Genomic DNA, 22,235 nt, shown 5'->3' with positions numbered 1-22,235 from the left:
CAAACTACACCGCCTCTAACCAAAGAGCGCCATCTGTAGGAGCCAGGTGTGAGCTACAAGAGGTGGAGCCCCCTCTGCTAGAATGTGAGTTGCATGAGCGATGGGCACTCTTATGAAGCCTGGTGTAAGCTACAGGTGGTGGAGCGCCCTCTGCTGGCGTCTGGCGTGAACTGCTTATGTTGACTGAATTTTCTAGTTACTGTGGGTTTTCTTTGGCAGCTACTCTACAAATATGTAAATTTCATTTATTGCACACAAAACCAAATCCCCATCAAATAGACACTGCAATGATTTATTTATTTAATACATAATGCAAGTCATAGGACATAGTAAGTACACTTGATGGAACTTGTTGACTTTTAAGCAATATTTATGGGTAAATGTGATTTACTTAAACCAATTACACAAGACATTTTGCCTTTTTATTGAATAATTCAATAAGACTATCAGTAGCTGTCATAGTGTATTGCAGAAAAAGTAAGGATGCCTTTGGATCCGGTAGTATTGCCCCCTCCAGCAAAAACACTCCCCACTCATTTCCATTACCCAGGTGGAGGTTTGACCATTCCTCCATTCTTTCGGTTTCAGTGTGTGGGTTTCCTTCCTTCCACTGCCCATATCAAATCTTCTACAACATTTCAATGGGATTTAATTTGGCTTTGGCTAGGCTATCTCATCAGCCATCTTATCTTCCTTTTGATACATTCCTTGGTAGGTTAAGAACTTCCGCTTTCAGACAGCTAACCCTACATTCTCATTAAGAACTAAGTTACTGGGGCAAAACAACATTAATCTGTCCACAGCACATTGCTCCAGAAGGTTTGGTCCTATGTTAAATGACAAACTGTTGTCTCTTTGAGCCTTTTTGGGCAGCAAAAGTTTTTTTATGGCATGCATTTTACTATGGGTCAATCTCTCTCTGATTGTAGATGCATTCCTGTATTATTTAGGTTCTTCAGCTATGTGCTGGTGGGGACAAGGGGGGGGGGGCAATTAAAGGGTAAAGGCCTATGCAGAGAGTGCTGCTGTGGTAATGCACAATGCTAACTGCATTATAAAGTGGTGTCATTTATTTTATTTTGTAGCATGCCATAGTGCACAGGTGTAAACCATTGGAGTCTGCAGTGTGTACCAATAAGGGGAATAAATGGAAACCGCTGGAGTGCCCAGGTGGAAACCATTGGAGTGCGCAGGTGTAAACCGCTGAAGTGTGCATTTTAAATTCGTTGGCGTTCGCAGGTGTAAACCGTTGGAGTGCGCATGGTAAAATCGTTGGGGTGCGCAGGTGCAAACCCACTGGAGCGCCCAGGTGTAAACCTCTGGAAAGCGCAGGTGTAAACTGAGCTCCCAGGTGTGAACCATTGAAGTACTAAGGAGATTTCCCACACTTTGAAGAGATTTCCTCTTACTTCCTGTTGTGTCTGTTGGACATGAAGTAAAATCCCTACCGAAAACTGGGGTATGGCCCTCAGAAGTGAGAATTTCTCTTCCCTGAAATCCAGGATACTCTAATAATATGCAAATATCAATTTTAGGAGGAAGGTTAGGAATGAGATCCTTTGTTACCGCTCCGTGGGCTTGTTAATCTCACCATGAGGGCCCCTAACATATATAAGATGTACCGGTTTATTTCTCTAGCACCACCAAGCACAGAAGCAGAAGATTTGGGTGGGCTGGCCCTTTAGGACCCAATCTGATGACCCATCAAACCCAACCCGGGGTGCTTGGAGCAGACAAAAATAACGGATCCCAAGCTGCAACTATTGCGAAGTGTAATTGCAGGTTGTGTGCGTCCTGTGTTCATGTCTCTGTTCTTTAAATGGACATTTGTAAGACAACCCAAAGACACACCCGGGCTATGGTAATATATAATTTGTCTTCCACCGCATGCAGAACTTGGCACATCCTCAGCACCATTCCAGCCTGTGGCTGCAGATTGCACCTTTCACCATCTTCCAGCAAGCCGATGGCACTTGGCCATCACATTATGACAGAGGATGGCATACATAGAGATCTCTCATTGTAATATATTTCTTGTATTAGAAATATTCAGCATGGGAGACCTGACTTTCCTCAGCTAATGCTATGTAATATTTACAGGTCTTGCCCCTCCCCCGGGATTGAGAATGGACAATGAAAGAGAAGCAGCATACTGATGACTGCTTCTCACTTTGATTTTCTTCCTATCGGCATGTCATTTGTTCAAGGGTACTAGGCAAACTTCCAGGGCCCTCAACCCCTATGGCCCTACCCCAGAAATACCCCCCGCCCCACCAAATGGTGGCCCTGCCTTTTTTAACCCACAGCAGAGCTTTGTACTACTTTTTTTAATACCCATGATTAAAAGGACTTAAATCTATCCAGTAGTAGGAAAGGACTGGATGATGCGAGATGACCTCCAGCCAGCAGGCTTTCTCTGACCTGTTGCAGCTTCTAATGCACACTGTGAGAATTACTGGACAATTGCATTAAAGGACAGGAACCTGTACAACTGTGCAAGACTGAAGGGAAGACTCTGTTAAGCTTTAAAGCATATAATTGTAAAAGGAACAGTGAAGTATAATGTATTTGACCAGAACCTGGCTGCATTGTTTTGGTAGGTGTGTCTAGTTACAAGACTGAGTGAACAACCTTCCCCCAACCTTATGGCAGCTACTGTTTCCATACACTTTATGTGGTGCTGTAATGAGTTATTCGCCCATAAAATCCACCTAGATTTGGATATTTTTCGTTTGAAGATCCAGCAATTACTATTGAGACTGCTGTGCACTTTCAATAATTGGCCACTAGGTGGCAAAATGAGCCATTGCTTAATTAGAGATTCGAATGGCTGTGAAAGATCCAACAGCCCAATTGATGGGTGAGGAGTCTATCAAGACAGCCCTATGTACCGTAGAAGTATATATAACTTATTATTTTTAAAGTAAAAAGCTGGGTTTATTTATTTTTATTACATTTTCTGCTTTATTAGAAGCCTGCATATGATTACAATTGGTCGGTGAATCGCAGTGTTTTGCATTTCCAGACTCTACCACTAGAGGGCATTGCAGGTTATAGAGTGTTTACATTAGGATTTTAAACTTTGAAGCCTGGTGAATCCCCCATCCAGCAGGGCGAATGGCTGACCCTATACTGTGAGTCACCCTGTGCGGTGAGTCAGACGACAAAAGCTTTGCTTAGGACATTAGGGGAATAGGCAATGCTGTCAGCGCTACGCTTTGCACAATAACCCGGCATACAAATCACAGCTTTTACCACCATGCAAACATAGCTGTGTCAATCTATACTAGACTCACAACTTCAAAGGAACCCAAAATTCCCATGTTTGCTTTTTATGCTCCTTTAGTAACCACGAGAGGTCTACAACATCCTGATTTCCAGAAAAAAGTGCTGCAGTTACACACATCACTTAGATCTCCACCTTCTGGTGAGGTCTGGTACTACAGCATGACTAATAAAGTGTGTATAATCCCTAATGCTAACCACACACTTTACAATCTGATTGGACAATCTGTTTTACCAATTGGTCTGTTTTAGACCAACAAGATCAACTGCTATACAGTGGCTGATTGGCCAGGTGAGGTAGATTCCCATTGGACATGTGAAAATATTGCTCCTCCATATACAAATAAGTAAATGTGTACATTGTTGGAGACAAGAGAAAAGCTCCACTCCAGGCAGGCATTCACACACTGGAGCCAGTGAACTTGGCGAAAAGACTTATAATTCTGTCCATACAGTTCTAAGATTTACTCACCCCATCACATGTGAATGGACAGTGAAAGGAAAAGCAGCACATAGTGCTTTTCTCTCTGATCTCCCTTCCTATCAGCATGCATTGATTGTAGAGCTCCATTTATTGGAGGTGTGTATATATCTGCCTGGAGCTCGGCTTTATGTTTATATACTGTATAGGTGGATGGAGGGTTATTGCCTGAAGGTCGTTAGGTATAAACTATACACCAGAGAACAGCCTTGTCTAGCTGATCGTCATTCTGCCTCAATATCGATTGGAGATAATTGATAAATGATGGATCAATGTAACATCAGGAGACTTAGGGCTATTCCAGACCCATGGTGGGCTCAACTGCGGTCCCGATATCTCCAATTCAAGTGAATGGGAGAGGTTGGGAACCATTTCGTGTTGTGGTAGATCACAGCAAAGCACTACGCAGCTTTTGGCCACACAGTTGCTTGAAGATTTGCACCACTGCCCCGGCTTCATGCAAACCTGATTACCGACTGTCAGCCGTGCGGGATCACAGAGTGGGTGTGAAGGAGCCCTAAGCGCAGGTTTCAGCACCTTATGGTGTAGGGGGCACAGAGAAAGGATTCATATTTAGATAGATTCATGATATGGCAAATACCAAGATCCCAGTGCAGGCAGCAAGGACATGCTCATCATTTGTGCAGACTGTGCAATTACACCAGGGCCCTTCAGGATATAGGGCCCATTTACACAAAATGCAGGTCTGAGGGGTGCCGAGACCCCACCTGCTGGTAGGTGGACATGAATGCGGCTTTTATCGAGAGTAAGTAAAAAGGGGGCATTGGTTATAAAGGGGTAATCCCTCCCTTCCTTTATTTCATACCACGGGGGCCCCTTGCCTGGTTCTGCCCTCCAATGGCAGGAGGGTAATGCTCCATAAAGGATTGGCGTGCTGTATTATGTGTGGTATATGATGTCTATATTTCGGCCCATTTGTCGTCGGTCCTCCATCGCTTAATAAAGAGGGGCAGAAGCAGCAATCCCTGCATGCAGTGCGTCTCTGTATTCAGCTCCAGCAGTAATGGGGAAGGAGGGGAGTGTTGGTGCAATTATGAATTCACACCACGCGCCCCTTTATTTTTTGATCCCCACGCTCTCAGACCCCTTGTACCGCCAGAGAAAAGCGTCCATATAAAATAGAGCTTTTTGGAAATTGCGACTGTTTTCCCCCTTGCAGGCACAACCCCTGCGTCGTCCTCCTTTCCCACATTCCCTCCTTTTCCAGAAGGATTGGGAGTTTCATGGGAAGAGAGGAATACTGGCGGAATTGCCATGGCAACCGGCTCTCGGACTCAGCAAGTTCCCAGAACCTTCGGATAGACAAGACTGAGTGAAAATAGTATAAGAAAGGAGGGGGGATGCTTAAAAAAAGAATTCCGGCGTCATCCCGGAGGAATATTTATGTTTAACGTGTAAAACAAATGTGAGCTGGCTATGGTAAGGCCAAACGCAGCAGAAGTTACAGAAGCCAATCAGCTTTCAGCTTTTGGAAGTTTACAGTGAGCTGGTTATGAAAGCTGATCTGTGATTGGTTAAGGGGATTAGTAAGGGATCTGTGCGCTGTGTGTCACAGATATTTTGTGCTTTGATCCTTGGGTGAAAATGTTTTCTGAGACTGATAACGTGATGGTAATTCTTTCTCAAATATGTTTCTGGTTTTGGAAATGCATCACAGGAATAGGTTTCAGATTAGACAATCTGATTGGGCGTCTTGGTAAGATGGCAATACAATGGGATTGATCAGATTGTGAGCTCTTTCAATCAAATACCAGGCGACCTCTTCGCTCAGGTCCAACGCCTTCCCATGCCAACCATGCCAACAGTGATCCCCTGTGCAGAACTGACTTGGGGTCCCTATGGGTGTGGCCGAGGATGGTCGGGGCCCTCGTACACTTTGCACCTCCCTATACCCAGGGACAAAGGTTAGAGATGCTGACTTTTAACATAAAATTGGAATTTGCCTATCACACGCCACACTGGTCACATGCTCTTTTTTTACACTTGCCAAGGCATGTGTACTTCTGTCCACCCTGTCCTGAGAGTTACACAGCAATGCACCAGCACACTGGCAGGGCAGGAGATCTGATTGTCATTCAGTAACACTTGCAAGTCCCTCAATCTGTGATTGGACAAAGAGAAGCAGCAGACTGATGAGCTCATCCCTCTGTTCTCTTCTCCAATCAGCATGAAGCTCATAATTGGCTGCTGGAGAATCAATCACTAATAAAAACGCTTGGACCCCGATGGGATTCTCTAACCACTAAATCATCCTTAGGCTGTGTAAAAGATCGATTTAACATCGTAAAATTATCAATCGATCTTTGATCAGCGCAATGTTTCGATTAATTTAATGGGAGTCCTGGCGGCCATGTCAGTGGGCTGTTGCTTTAAACAAGAGGTTGCCAGGCTTCAATGGGCTTTGTGCAAGTCTCAAGCGGTTGAAGCCTCCTAAAATCCATCTTAAAGCGACAACCATATCTCCCTAAAAAATCAGCGTGCGGCAGCAGCTGGAGGACGAGGCTCCTTTAAAAGGATGCAGACTTCTTATCCCTCTGGCCCCGCCCCTCATTTACAAGTCAGGCCCTTCCAGTGACAGGCTATTTTTAGGCTCAGGGAGTCACGTGACCAGGGGGTGACGTCACTGAATGTTGTTGTTGGTGGAGAGACTACAAGCTCGAAAGGGAGAGACTGCAAGAAAAAGCTGAGAAGAGACAGCAAGGAAAGGGAGAGATGGGAAGGGATGCAGACTGAAGCTGGGCTATCCAAGAGCTAGATCAGCCAAGGTTCTTCTATGACAGCCTGATGTCCCTAGCTATGGACACTCCCCTAAAACAGACATCAGAGGAGAGAGAAGAGACAGCCTTGTCTGAGTAGAAGAGACATCCATGTACTGAGCAAGAGAAGCACAGCTAAGAGACGCCAGAGAAGCCACCAAAACCTCGAGACATCCTCTCCCGCAGAGGGCTCCTAGACAGCAGCAAGCGCTCAGGTAACACCTGTTATGCCGTATTTTTATCACCTGGGACACTCATATTTTATAAACTTGTCCCCGAGCCATCCATCACATATATATATTACCCCAAAAATAGGGAGGACGAGGTCTTCATGGAACTAGGGTCAGCCACTTCCTTAGGACCCATTCCGACCAAACCTTCTAGAACATAAAATAGGTTTTATATCTTTTTATGCCGTTTTATGTTGTTGTATATGTATCTAGTATTCCTTTATAACTGAATGAAGATGGATAATCATCGCGGTATGGACATAAACTTCACCCGATACAGCTGTCACCTGCTTTCAGATTTGGGGTTGATGGAATAAATAATAATAAGAGGAATGAATGTTAGATTCACAATCAGATGGAAGTAGAAGGGCGCTTAGCAGACGTGACTACCGGCAAGCGAGATGTTATTGTATCAACCGGTTCTTTATCAGACTTGTAGAACAGAGATTCACTTGTGTGAGTTGGTTGTTTCAGATTATATAATGGAAGTTTTACCTAATCACAGGCTTAGCAGGGTAGCCGGACCGGGGTTTGGGTGATGCTGAAGTCACGTCTGATTGGTTCATGGAGAATTTGGGTTCTGTAGGTGATGAACCCAATGAAACATCTCCTTGTTTTCGGGAGAATATATCATTTATATAGCTTGGAATAACGCCAAGTTTTTTTTTATTCTATCATAATGAGTTTCTGATCAGACATATAAATAAAAGTGGAAGTATAGACGATGAAATTATAGGCTCCATTTTGTGAATTGAGTTCTTACTCCCGTAATACAACCGTGATTGGTTGCCTCATACTATAATTAATCACTAAAAATGAATTATTCTTTTAACCCTTAAAGTGTTTCCTATCACCTTCTCCTATTTGGTCCGTGAAACATACAAAAGTACAACCTGTTGATTCTTCCTTGTGATTTGATTGTTTCCTATTCCCCTATTCTGCCTGTGCTGCACTCTTATCAGTTGCATTGTTCTCAGAAATCTTTGAGGGATTTAGAACACCTCTGGTCTATGTAATGAAGGGAGGAGGTGTTCTGTAGTACTAGGACAGGAGGTGTTTTAGGTTGTTCTGTGTATTTGGTGTCTTGGAACAAGTATGCTGATCTGAGATTTGACTTGATTGTTCAGTGAAGGTACTGAAGCCAAGTGGTGGTCTTAGAAGGTCAGGAATGGCTGCTTACACTACAACATTGGGATATTAAGTAATTTGATGTGGACTTTTAGGTAAGAGTGTAGACAAACCTTAACCTCTTCAAAGTGTGGGAACCCTTGAAATTTTCTGGTCTTCAGGGAACCCCTACTATAATTATTATATCCACCGCTCACAGTGCATTAATGTGGTGGTCAGTAAGAAGGCCAATATTGCTGGGAAGAATGTCACCCCTATAAAAAATCATTGGTGTCCCTTTAACTGACCTGAGAGGTACAAACTGCCCAGGGAACCCCCAGCAACCTCTGGAGAAAATAACACTGTTGTAGACTCCATCTAAGGCAGGGATGTCAAACTCTGGCCCACGGGCCAAATCTGGCCAGCAACGTCCTTTTTTTTGGCTCTCAAAGGAATCCTAAATATGAATTACAGCTGCCCCACCGCTGCATTGAAATAGCGCCGCTACTACAGTTCCCAGGAAACACTTGCCTCTATACACCAGCGGCCTCTCTGCCTATGCGTGGCCCCGCATTGGATTGTTTTATAGACACAGGGAATTGTAGTAGCAGTGCTATTTCAGTGAAGAGGGAGTTCCAGCCACTCATAACCTTAAGCCCCACATTGGACTGTTTTATTGACCTGGGTAATTGTAGTATCGGTTCTATTTCAATTTCAAGTTTGGCCCCCGACTTTGTCCATGTTTTTATTTTGGCCCACTGTGTATTTTAGTTTGACACCCCTGGTCTAATGTCATCCCAGGGGTCCAACCAATACATTGCCTCAGTAGGCCTCAATGTAAAATCTAAATCTAAAAGATTTTACCTTTAATTGGGAGTTTACTATAAGCCAAACTACTTGCAGGGGGAGATCCCATGGAATAGTATTTCAAATTTCTTGCCATGGATCTCCCTGTTATCTTACAAACCCAAACATTTAGGATTTTGTAGGCATCACGTTTCCCAAATGATAGAAGAATTTATGAACTGGGGGGAAATCATAACCCATTTGTAGGCATCACTTCCTAAATGAGAAAGGTTTTGAAAAATTCACCATATGGTGTGAGAAAATGAAGACTCGGAAGTGCTTGTAATCTACAGGAACATGGACAACATGGTCCACATCTTATAGTTTGGTGGAGATTTCCTTTAATTTTTCCCAAAGCTAAAGTTCCACGTTTTGATGGACACCATCACATAGAATCACCTGGGACAAAATCTCTAGACACTGGACTTTTTTTCATCTCAACTTTCCTGATACTGCCCTGGTTTTGCTCTTCATCATCTCCATAAGACAATGTTGGCTACCATTATCATGGCTGCAGGAAAAAGGTAGAAGTGGGGGGACGTAGGTGGAGATCTCGAAATTGGAGACTCGAGAAGATGTAAGGTATAGGAAGCGCCAAGTGATTTGACTGTCTAAATAGATTCTTTGAAGTACTTGATTTCCAAGGATACCCATATGGCTTATATTGGGGATAGACAGTCAGAATTGTGTGTACATTGGTATTCTATTTGCTTGCTTTCCCATTTCTGAGCTCCATGCAGATATAAAGGATACATATGAATGCAGCTCCATAATTACTCATTTTGTGTGGTTAATGTGATATCAGCCTGCTGCTGGACAGACAAGCTGATAGAGCGACACAAAAGTCTAAAGGGCAGAGAGAGGTGAGCTCATTGGCGTGGGTTGTCTCATTACGTTGGCCATAAAATGGTGGGGATTAGAAGACTTGTAAGTTTAGTTGTAACTGCAGCAAGATAAGTTCTCCTCCCTTGCTAAAATGAATTGTGCTGTTGGGTCGTGCTGTGTAAATTTCAGGACTGAATGGGGAGAATTTCCAATTCTCTTGTGGATTTCATGTGTATAGCTCATAGCCTGGAGTTTATATTTGAAGGAAGTCTCTTTTGGTACCTTTGCTGACTTCTTTCTTACAATTCTAGTTGTCTCTCACCAAAATACTTATTGAGTCTGATCACTGACCTGGAACAAGCATGTAGGCTAGACGGAAGAAGAGCCAGAATTCCTGATCTGCATTCTTGTTGTAGGTGGTGAGTGATTAATAAAGCTTGGATCAGTATGAGGGCCATGCAGCTAATATTTTCATGCCACAACGGCAACCTCCATACTCCCTCTTACACCTTGTGCATGATGGCTCCATGTTGTGCCTTGTTCAGTATTACAGGTAATCTTTAATGACATTCTGAGGTGCACTTGCATTGCACAGGAGTTGAATTCAGCAGCAATGTTCTTTTTTTCAGGGATTTATACTTCTGCATGAATAGTCTTGTTAGTATTGCAGTGATAATCATATGCAAATGTCTAGTTAAGGAAAATTCCAGAGTCAGTTATTGCTTAGAAGAATTATTTTACTGCTCAAGGTACAGCTGTGACCTGCACAGTTCTGGCAGACATTTTGTGTGAAAACACTCGGGTACCTTGTATGGGAAATCGTCATATGCACATCGTGAAGACGGCCTTTATAGAAAAACCATTAACCTGGTAGCACAAAACTAGCGAAAGCTATTGGTTACTGCACAATATTATTGTTTGCACAATATTCAATCACCCCACTGGTTCAAAGTGCACCTTTCATCTCATAAGAATAAAACATCCCTTGAATCCCAATGAATCCAGTATTGCCCTCCTCTTACTTATTGCTCTCCAGACCCCGACTTTCTTTTCCGGATTCCTCTGATGGCCTCCCGAAGATGAGAAATCTGGCACATTGAGCCTGATTTATCAAAGTTCTCCAAGACTAGAGAAGATAGACTATCATGAGAAATCCTGGGTGATCCAGCAAACCTGAATTTATTCAGTGAATGGAAGCAACACAAGATATAATAGTATTTTGTGGCGTAGAAGTGACTACTTCCAGGGCATTTGGCATATATACCCCAAGAGAACAGTGCGCATATGACAAAGATGGAAGTGGATAGGCCATAGCACAAAATACAATAATACCCAAGGCAACCTAGGCAGATGCCGGGGCCTGGAGAATGTCCAGGGGGCTGCAATGCTAGAATGCCCATGTGCCCGCTGTGAACCAGGTGGATGGTGCAGTTGGGTATAGTCGGTCATTGCCCTCTGTGTGGGCAATTAATGTCAGATTGGGCCATGGCTGTAAAGAGAATCCAAATGTGTCTTTTGCAATCCTTATCAATGCAAATTTAGGGAATAAGGTAAGAGGGGCAGAGCTGCCATCCTATTTAGGACCCCATTTTGCCTTAACACGTATTTGATCCTAATAAATGAACAATAGACCAAAAATGGAGATGGGAATAGGGGGACAAGATGCTGTACAATATTTTTACAAACCTTTTCCCACTCTAACGTTTATTATTTAACCCCGAAACTCATAGGATCTCCAGGAGAGACATAAGGCTGACTGAAATGGCTATAAATAAATTATTCATGAGAGAATGAAATGAATGATGTCACTTACGGGAGGTGAATGCATGAGTTTGCTGTAATTGCAGCGGATGAATGGGTGATGTCATAGGATTGGGATTATAGAAGCTGCATGCAGAATGTCATTTAGAACATACATGTGTGATGTCACAAGGATTACGGGAAATGCATGAGCGTTATAGTTACAGAAAATACACGAGTGATGTCCTCAGGGTCGCAGCACATTAAGGTATGTATAATGACAGTAAGGTTATTTGAGATGTTGTCATCAAAGCCCAAATCAACCTAAAACATTTCAGATGGGTGAATTCAAAAGGTGTGCAAAGTCTTGCAGCTTGTCCTCTGATAGCACGCTCCACAATGGGATCTTTGCTCATTGGGTCTGATTTATTAAAGCTCTCCAAGGCTGGTGGGGATACACTTTCATCAGTGCAGCTGGGTAATCCAGCAAAACTGGAATGGATCTGGTTAGGCTAGCAAATAGCAAATGCCTTTGTAGACATTTATTCCAAGTTTGCTAGATCACCCATCTTCACTGATTAAAGTATATCCTCTCCAGCCTTGGAGAGCTTTAATAAATCAGGGCTATTGTGTGAAAGTAGTGGTCCCTCTGTAGAGGTCGGAGAATCCTCCCTGCTAAGACAGAGCAAGAACCCTCCAATCAGCATGGAGCATGACCTTTGCATGTGCTTGACCTGTGCAGAGGGACCACTTTTTACCCATTGAGAGCAAGCAGCATGCTGACAGTGAACTGGCGTTTCTACTTAGCTGCTTTTAGAAAATCAACCTCTTGGAATGTATTTAGCTAAATAAAATTGAGATGCAATTAAGCTTTAAGGTTATAAGAGAGGTATGGAAGATGTTATTGGGGGGTTCAAGAAATACATGGGCTCCACCTTCAAGGTTACAGTGATCATATGGATAATGTCATCATTGCAGGAAATGCAGAGGTGATATCATTCAGGTAACGAATGCCCTCAAGTTTAAAAGGTCAAGAAAGACTGGTTTAGATGATGTGAATATATTTATGTGAAATGTATGAGTGATATAGTAATGATGGAATGATGTCTTGGTATTATTGATGTCAGTTGGGTTATTGGAGATGAATTGATTATACCATACCATACCATACCATACCATACTATACCATACCATATGATATCATACCATATCATATGATACCATACCAGACCATACCATACCATACCATATGATACCATACCATACTATACCATACCATATGATATCATACCATATCATATGATACCATACCAGAGCATACCATACTATACCATATTATGTGATATCATATAATACCATACCAAACTATACCATGCCATACCATACAATACCATATGATACTGTACCATACCATACCATACAATACTATATGATACCATAGCATACTATACCATACCATACTGTAATTTTACATGTAGAGACGCTAGGATAAGCTTACTGGCCCCGTGGGTAGAAATGGGTTTAATTGTCAATGTAATTCATAGAAAATAGGACAACAAGGCCCGAATGAGTTTTCCTAGAAAAGGTGGCAACCTTACATGCAGGATATGCTGGTACGATGCTATCACTATGGTTACAGCACATATATGATGTTAATAGGGTTACCATCTAGGTGCCGTTGATAATAATCTGAGGTCTACGGATGATAGAAAGATGATAAAAGCACCATGGTTACAGAATAGGTATGACGTTTGATGTCATTAGGGTTAGAGGAAATGTGTTTAGAAAAGGTGTTTGGTTGTGTATGGTAACAACATTGGGGTGGGAATGTGGAAGGTTTCAGATGTTGCCCTGGTGGTCCTGTGGATGAAGTAATGGACCTGTGCTGACCCTTTGTGTTGTAGATTATATGCCTGAATTCTAACCATTCTCAACTGAGGTTCTGTGGAACTCTGGGGTTCCTCCAGATGTCGCTTGGGGTTCTGGCTTCCAAGTAATGATGCCTGCAGAGTTTGCTAAAAATTGGATCACAATCTCCATTTACATGAACGGAGTAACTGGCATACACAACCTATTCTCTGTTTTGTTGCCTTGTACCTGACTTTTCAAAAAGTGGCAATCGCAACAAAAATTGTCACTATATCCTTTGGGGATCACCACTTTTATAGGTCCTCATATAGTGGTGATCTGATCTGTATTGGCCGTGGTACAAGCACCGGTAAATGCTATGATCACCAGTTCATGGTGAACATTTATAAAGGTAGGTGGTGTCAGCTGATCACCACTTTTATGAATTGGGTGATCTGAAGAGTACCGTTATTTGAGTAAAAGTAACAGCACTTTTCTGGTGATCCCGGGGATTGCTTTTTATAAATCTGTCCAATAGACTATCTTGCAGATGGTATTTTAGGGGTATTAGAACATCCCTATTTAATGTACAGCGCTGCGTAATATGTTGGCGCTATATAAATCCTGTTTAATAATAATAATAATAATAATAATTATAAATAGAAGGAAGATGCTTAAGTGGGTGAAACCTCCCACAGTACCAATTGTCACCAAGTGGTGGAGTCATTGAGCAGGACATCCGAATGCTGATAGTTATTGGCTATGAAATGTAAGAGGATTTACATGAGGACAGGCAAACTCTGTAAATAGCATTTATTTGTTGTATATAATTTTAAAAGCTGTCTACACTGTCCCTGGCAGGCTGGGCAGAAATGTTCCAAAATCACACATTGAGCTGAAGAAGAGATCATAGCATTATTAAAAAAACAAATCTTGGTTCTGAGGAATGACAAGTCCCAGCGTGTATTGCACAATGGCTGATCCTATGTTTTTTTAAATGGTAAAGTATGATGAGGTTTGTAGTTCAGCAACTGGTTATAGACCATTGGGCTATATAAAGCCAAATCTGATTACTGGACTGGCCCACTTCAGGAATGTGAATTATAATGGCTGATATACTAAAGACTGGAGGCAACTATACTGAGCAACCATGGGGACCAGCAATGCCAACTATTCCTTCTAAAAATACCAATTGTGTGCTGTGTGTTCATATTTCTCTCAGGGAAGGTTGTGCGATGGAGAATATCACTCGTCAGTACGTCTGCTTTGCTTTAACCTTGTTAAAATTAAATATTAAGTAAAACTGCTGCCTTAAGGTGCCTCATCCCACCTGTACTTTACCTGCCTGCCACCAGACTGGTGAATTGAAGGGGCAACTAAAGGTTTTAGGTTACTTGTGTGTTTTTTCACATTTTGGACTCTCACTCCCTCATCTCTCACCACCCTCCCTCCCTTTCTCTCCCCCTTTTAACTTTCTTTCTCATTCCCTCCCTTTCTCTCCCCCCTTTAACTTTCTTTCTCATTCCCTCCCTTTCTCTCCCCCTTTAACTTTCTTTCTCATTCCCTCCCTTTCTCTCCCCCCTTTAACTTTCTTTCTCATTCCCTCCCTTTCTCTCCCCCCTTTAACTTTCTTTCTCACTCCACCCTCACTCCTCCCTCCCTTTCTCTCTCATTTCACTTTTCTTGCCTTGGAGAGGGGGCAAATAATCCTGCACAGTAGACAGTATTTTCAAGTATTTAGGAAGGTGTGACCAATCACCCCTGCAATGATATGGAGAAATACTTAGGTATGTACTGGTTGATAAAGAGATGAAGGTGGAAACCCCCTTTATATACCAGGATTTGTATATATTTCCCTTTGTTCTTTGCATGTATGAAGCTTAATTTAATGGAACAGAAGTTATTTTGCCACGAGTACCTGGTGACCCTTACCAGTCATGTTAACCAATAGCTGTCAGTCATCCATTTACTTTGACGCATGCAGGCTGTGAAAGGTACAATTATTTGCCTCTCTGTTCATCGTGTTATGTTCCCTTCGGTGTATTATTAAAAAAAAAAAGCTTTTTTCTAATTTGCCCTGAAAATAATGTACAGACATTGTGCAGTAAGAAAGGTGTAATTTAAACAGACAAGCTTCACCTCACTTTACTTTTAGTTTTTAGGAATAGATTTGCTTGGGAGCAGCACAAATCAAGGCATTGAATTTTCTATACGGGCTCATTGTTGGGGCTTATTGGCATTTCACAACTTAAAATTTCATTGTGCTTCTCCCCTCTATGATAAAACTAACTCTTTAATCTAATTAAAGGGAGTTTGTCACCTTCAATTTTGCACCAGGTTCAGAATATGGAACGTTTATGTACTATATGCATATTGTGATCAGAGTCCCTCTTGAACACATCAACGTAGGGGAAAAATAAATATATTTCAGGTAATTCCTCCCTGAATCTGAGCTCCTAATTCCTTCTAATATTAATTTCCTCCTCGCTGCACATTCTGCACCTTTAATTTAGAATGTATGGCTATGTTTGTCCAATCTAAAAGCAATCAATAGGCATATCAAGTGTTCTGGTTAAATGATAGGTTTCCAAGATTGATTTAAATTTGTGGTAAAGCTACCTTTACGGGGTTTGAATTTGCTTGATCTGTCCACAAAGAAGCTGGCAGGAATTTCTGGCATACGTAGTCGTGGCTTTGTTTGTATTATCATATAAGTTTGGATTTCATGGCTGATATGGTAAGCAGCTTTTGTTTTATTAGATTGTACAGATCGTTTATGTTTGGTTTCAGGAGCCGCTAAAGAGCGCCATATTGGAGGTGTTTACTGTCATCTGGCTTTTTTTGTTTTTGTGTGTTACGATTATATAGTTCACCATGGATGGCAGACATGTTCAAAAAGTCTTCATAGTAGTAAAGTATTCCTTAAAGTTGAACTAAAGCTCAAATTTTTAAAATCCATGATAATGCAAAAAGAGACAGGCGACAGTCTTTGGCTGTGGGTATCTGTCAAAAAAAAGCAGAGCTCCATTTGTGCAGCTTTAGCTTTCGTTGCCAGGATTCCCGGCAATCCCTCCACGTGCCGGAAATAAACTCCTATGTGTCTGCGCAGGAGTTTGCACATCACGTTTGCCGGAGATTGTCTCCAGGAAGATAAGACTGAAGAAGATGGTGGCGTCTTGCAAGGGAACGGAGACAGGTGAGTATGACAGGTTAGTTCCATTTTATTGCTGAACTCTAAACAAAAAGCTAAAGAAAGGTTTCAGATATGAGGGGTGCTAAAAACTTTTAGGTCTGACCTTAAAGGCAATGCCCAGAGCCATAAAACATTCCATCTATAAATTCACCCCAAAATTCAATACACTTGGCACATCATTTTTAAAAATCTTCCCTGCTGCTGCCTTTACACAAACATTACCTCACTTTCAAAATATTTGGAAATTGGACATAGATGCAGCAACAATTGGTAAGTAGGGTGGATGGACCAATGCATTTAGGCCCCAAATTCTTCCAAGTGTTCACCAGGTGCATTGTCCTGCCAAATGAGAAAAACGTTCAGCAGCATGGCCACAACTTTTTCCGATGGCTGTAGGCTTTTGCATTTCATTGGCTGAGTGTAACCATATTTTATCAACAGTGCGGAGTTGTTCCAAAAACATATCACTAGATCACTCAAAATGCTGCCAAATCAACTTGGCGAAATTGTTTCTTCTCAGCATTCAAACATTTTGGCACCCACTTGGCTGAGAGAATCTGCACACCCAACTGCTCATGAATTAGAAACCCAATGTGTTCCTTTTAGTGTCTCAGCAATTGTCTTAGCTGAAATGTGCCAATCTGACAAAACCAGGTCATGATTGTGACCAACAATATCAGAAGCTGACATTGCTGAAAGCCTCTTAAATCTTGCTGCGTCTATGGACCTAAAATCTCCATGCTGAAAATTGGCACACTTCCTCCATTAGGATAGGCCCATGTATGCACCATAAACTCATGGATTTTTTGGAGGTTTTTCTTTTGCAGAACAGGAACTTTATAATGGTTCTAAGTTCAACACACTTTTCTTTGACATGTTTCTGTCAATAACCTGAACCTGCACGCCCCATTTTTTAACTGAATACTGGAGGAGCAGGAGAACACGAATAAGGTTATCGCTCTGCTTTCTTTTCATTCACTTTTTGTACCGAACATTGTGGTTCTTTTCATTTAGAACAACACCCCAATGCTAAAATACAATAGCAGGCTTGCCATAGCCCTCTTCTGTGTGTTTTTTGCCCATTAAGGTGCACTGTGAGGCAATTCCAATAGAATGAGTTGCTCTAATGCAAAATATTAAACTGCAAAATACTGCACAATATTGCAGACAACGCACTGAAATCCTAAGTTCTTCCCTGCAGGAACAATGGAGGGTTATGGAACACTTTCATTCTAATTATCTCCATAACATAAGTAGGATGTTTTATTGTCTATCAGAGAACTCTGACCTGACAACACCACTTGGGATTTCGGAAGCACGGTTGTCAGCTTGCTACAGGAAGTTAATCATTTGTACTTTCAGCTTTTATTGGGAGACAAAACATAGGGAAATGTGTACGTATTGCACTTTTTTCCCTCCACAGGCACACTCTTTAGGAAAAATATAATTAAACATAACTACCATAGAGAATGAGAAAAATTCCTGACATGTCACAAATCTCTACTGCAAAAATATCTTTCCATTTTCTTAAAACAGTTTTTGACATGGCTAATGTCCAGCCCCGGAAAGTATCCATTGTGATGCTGAGTCTTCTAATATTACATGGTGTTAGAGAATCCTTAAAGCTGTTGAAATAAATATTTGAAAAAAGAGGAATGTCCAGAGTTCCAAGCATAAACCGAGAAGTGATTTGAGGGCTTTCATCTGGCAGAAAAACATTCGGTATCATAAATCTTTAGGTCGATCTATTACCAGACAGATTTTCATTCCATAATAAAACCTTTAGTTTAAATCTACTAAATACATTTTAGATGCATTGAAATGAAAGAAGAGCAAATCTTAAAAAGAAAAGTCTTTTCTGCCAGAAAATCACCCCTTTTCTCTTGTGTAAAAGCAGTAGTCACTCTGCAGAAGTCTAACACAATTCTTCTGTGTCAGAGGGACCTTGAGCATGGAGCATGAGCTTTGCTGATTTTGCAAAGCATTTGCTGGACCTCTGCAAAGACAATACTGCAGCCATGCAGAGAACAAATGACGTCTACACCATTCATACACCAGGAGACTGGCTTTCTACTGATTTAAATGGACTCTTTGATTTACTCCTATGCATAGTATATAATGTGTACAGTCATTTATTACTAAACAAACGTGGGTAATATATATTCTTTATTTAATAATGTCTCCCAGGTATCAGATATACATAACGTGGGGCAGGCTTTCGGCTATCAGATCCACGCAGCATAGAGACAGATTATTTCAAGGGATCATCACACAAGCGAATAGTAGCGGCTACAAAATTGCTTTTAATAAAATAACAATGAAGGGTCCATGTCACATCATTTCCAGTGAATCGTTGCTCTGTTGCTGAGCGACTAATTCTCTAGAGCTAGTTGCAGAGTGGTCAGCATCAATAGCCACTCATGTTATCCAGTACAGCAGCTAATTTGTAGCTGAATACATTGTATTTAAGTATTGCAGGACCTTAAAATCCAGCTACAAAATGCCACCAAAAAAATGAAATACTACAAATTCTTTACACATAAATATAGAATAGAATATGGACATAAAACAAGGCTGGCACCAGAATGCGCTCCTCTTGAATGATCCTGATCTCTCTCTGTATTACCTAGCATACAGGGCAATTTAATTCTCAGTGCTCGGGAAATTATAGAATACGGGAATACTCAAATAACAGGTTTCTGGGAACCCCTGGTGAAGATTACTATATCTACAGCTTATGGTACATTAGCATGAGCAGTAAATGGAGATATAATATACAGGAAGGAATGAAGAATATGGAGTACTTAGCATATTTTTTTTATCACATAGTCATATAAGAAAGGATGGGAAATGAATATTAGTGCAGTGTGCAGGCTTAGTTGGCCAATGAAGGAAGCCCCACTTGTCTTTCTGAACCTTGGAGAAAGATTCACAAGAGCACCAGAGGAGCAGGGGTGCAGTCACAGGTAGCCAAGGTCAACTTGCTCACAAAAAAGAAATGCAGATCAGCGATCAGGAAAAACAGCTGGAGTCAGCATGCGAGATACAAAATGGAAGGACAGAAGTGAAGTGATAAGACAGGTGAGTAAAATGCTGGCAGGTACAGAACAAAGTGATGAGTAACAGCAGGGTCAAGGAACAAGCAAGGGTCGGAGTCAAAGCAACAAAACCAAAAGCAGGTCAAAAGCCAAATCCAATTCTCAATGAATACACCAAGGTCACAGGTGAGTTCTAGCACAGAATAAGCTGAAGACCACTCAGCAATGGAGGAATGAAGTGGAGGCATTTAAATAGCCTGGATGGTGCCAGTGTGGTTGGTGAGGGTGTGCTTACATGTGTTCACCAGCTTGTGGCATGTGCAGAAATATAGAAACCTTAGTGCACTGATGCACCATGCTTGGGTGAATGAGCATGAGCAGTCCTACACATTATCCTACAGTCATGCTCAGACAAATGCACATGATCAGTATTACACATTCTCTTTCATCTTAGTTGGGCTTGTAGGGTACGTGAAATAGGCAGACCATCAAATCATGTATACATTTAAGAATGTGCTCCCCAAATTCTGCTACTTATTGTATTTGACACTTTGGGATTTTTTTCAGTACAAATAATGAAAAGAAACACATACTTATAATAACGTTGAGAAAAGAAAAAAAGACATATTATGTACTGTTTCCCTACGTTGGTGGTCTGTGGAATTTTCTGATCTAAACATGAACGGGTTCAACACCATCCTCCAAGGAGCATCCTATGCTGATGAAGTGGGGGAGTGGGGGAATTTCTGTCTTTCTTTCTTGCTTGCCTGCACTAAGCAACACTATTACAAAGAAGAAGAGAAACTGTGCTGGCTGTCAAATAACTTCATTAAATGATGACGAACCTAACCTTTTATTCACTAATTCATTATAAAGAATTATTAAACAAAAAGTAATCCAGGAGGTCTTAAGGCTTTGCAATGACACGCAAAGATTTCATATTTAATTAGCTCAGGGCACGAGAAAGTTTGGGTTTTAGTATTGCATGCATTTTTTTTTAATATGAATTCTGAATCTGGGATTTTGGTAGGGTGTTGTATAGTAGTAGTAACATTATACTGGTATAACAGCAGAATAGGAAAAAAAGAAAAGACTTAGGTGGAGCCTCCCAAAAATAAAGTGCAGAGGTGGTCAACTTACTAGATATAGGGTGTTATAATTGGTACCCTGACATTACATAAAGGTTTAAATCACCTTAAAATTATAGCTGAGGTCCAGACAAACATTTGGATCCACAGCTATAAATACACACACACACATACATATATATATATATATATATATATATATATAGTTCATATATATACTACAAAAGGATCTGAAATTCTGTTTAGTCTCTTTGGTGATCCACGCACTGCACTGCACAAAGTATAACCGCACTTTCTCACATAATTTTAAATAAAACACTGGTGTCATTTCCCACCTATAGCCTGCTGATTAGACAGTGAAGGAGCAGCAGAGCACTAATAAGTAATCTCTCTGCTCTCTCTTCCTTGTTAGCATGGTCCATGCTAGCACATGTGCATACATCCTGATTGGTTCCTAGTCTGCCTCTCAGCTTCTGAGATGTTATGCACAGGATGATATCAAGGAAGATTCAGGTACCTAATAGTATGTAAAGACAAATTACCTTTTTTTTTTTAAAAGAATAAAGAATGACATTAAATGTGTTTGTTTCTGCCTGGATTTAGCAGTAAATGTATTACACCAGCAATAGACACTTTGGGGTATGTCAGATCTTTTTAGGAGAAAAGCATTCGGATATTTGTGTTTTCGCATTCTCTTATCTAAAACCATGAACTTTGAAAATGCCAGCAGAGCCAGTAGCACAGAGCAATGCGAGAGCTCACAAATGAGTGTACGTCTATTTATATGCACTGGTGACGCGGGTATGGCCGTGTAGCAGCGACTGGCGATAATACATCATCGCCTCCCTCGTCCTGCGTATGTCACAGTCAGGGAAATGTGTTCTGCCACATTCATGCTTGCCCCCCTGCTGTCCTTTGTTCATTGTGTACCGCAATGAAGCTCTGGGCACAGACCCTGCTTACAATTTTATTTCATGCTGATATTGAGGATAGACCCTATTTAGAACTGTAGGTCTGGAGAGGGTCCCTAATTGGCACTGATAGTCTGGGGACAGACCTTATGTAGCAAGTAATGATACTCTAAGGACAAACCCCAATTTAAAATGACATTGCAGAGGTAGACAAAGGGACTGTGAGGCTTTCTTTTTACAGAACAGGTTTGCACTGAGAACATTTTTCACATAACAGGCATAAAATAGTAGATTACTTAGGGATGCAGTCCCTGCACCCAAACAATCTCACAGTACACTGATGCTGTGGGGATAGACCCCTAATATACACTGACACTCATTACACCGTTACACACTCAGCTCTAAAATTAGGACGCCATTACTCATTTTAGATTTTGGACCCAACTACACTCTGTGTATGGACCCCCATTACACACAACTATTATCATTGACACTCTGGAGATATGAACCACATTACACAGGGACACTCAAGGGTTATATATCCCCAATAAATATTACCATTCTGATTATACAAGTTACACAAAATTACACTCATTAGAGATAGGACCTCATTACAAATTGACTATCTGGGTAGAGACCCCAATTTCACTCTGTAATTGTGGACCCCCCATTACATATTGAAATTCTGGAGACAGGACCCCATTACACACTGATACTTTAAGTGTATACCCCATTACATACTGGCGAATAGGACCCCATTACATACTGGCGAATAGGACCCCATTACATACTGGCGAATAGGACCCCATTACATACTGGCTAATAGGACCCCATTACATACCGGAGAATAGGACCCCATTACATAC

At 41.4% G+C, this 22,235-nt stretch overlaps 1 protein-coding gene across 1 annotated transcript in view; it reads left to right on the top strand.

The window, feature by feature from the left end:
* Window positions 1-6,411: 6,411 nt before the first annotated feature.
* The window catches only part of HDAC5 (histone deacetylase 5), a 62,101-nt gene continuing 46,277 nt past the window's right edge, over window positions 6,412-22,235 (top strand). The window contains exon 1 of the mRNA XM_072414702.1: window positions 6,412-6,758. The gene's annotated coding sequence lies outside the window, so the exon portion shown is untranslated. The remainder of the gene's footprint in view (window positions 6,759-22,235) is intronic.

The sequence above is a fragment of the Pyxicephalus adspersus genome, chromosome 6 (assembly GCF_032062135.1).
Source record: "Pyxicephalus adspersus chromosome 6, UCB_Pads_2.0, whole genome shotgun sequence".
Lineage (NCBI taxonomy): Eukaryota > Metazoa > Chordata > Amphibia > Anura > Pyxicephalidae > Pyxicephalus > Pyxicephalus adspersus.
Note: the sequence above shows the minus strand (reverse complement) of the source record. Positions and strands in the feature narration are given on the sequence as shown.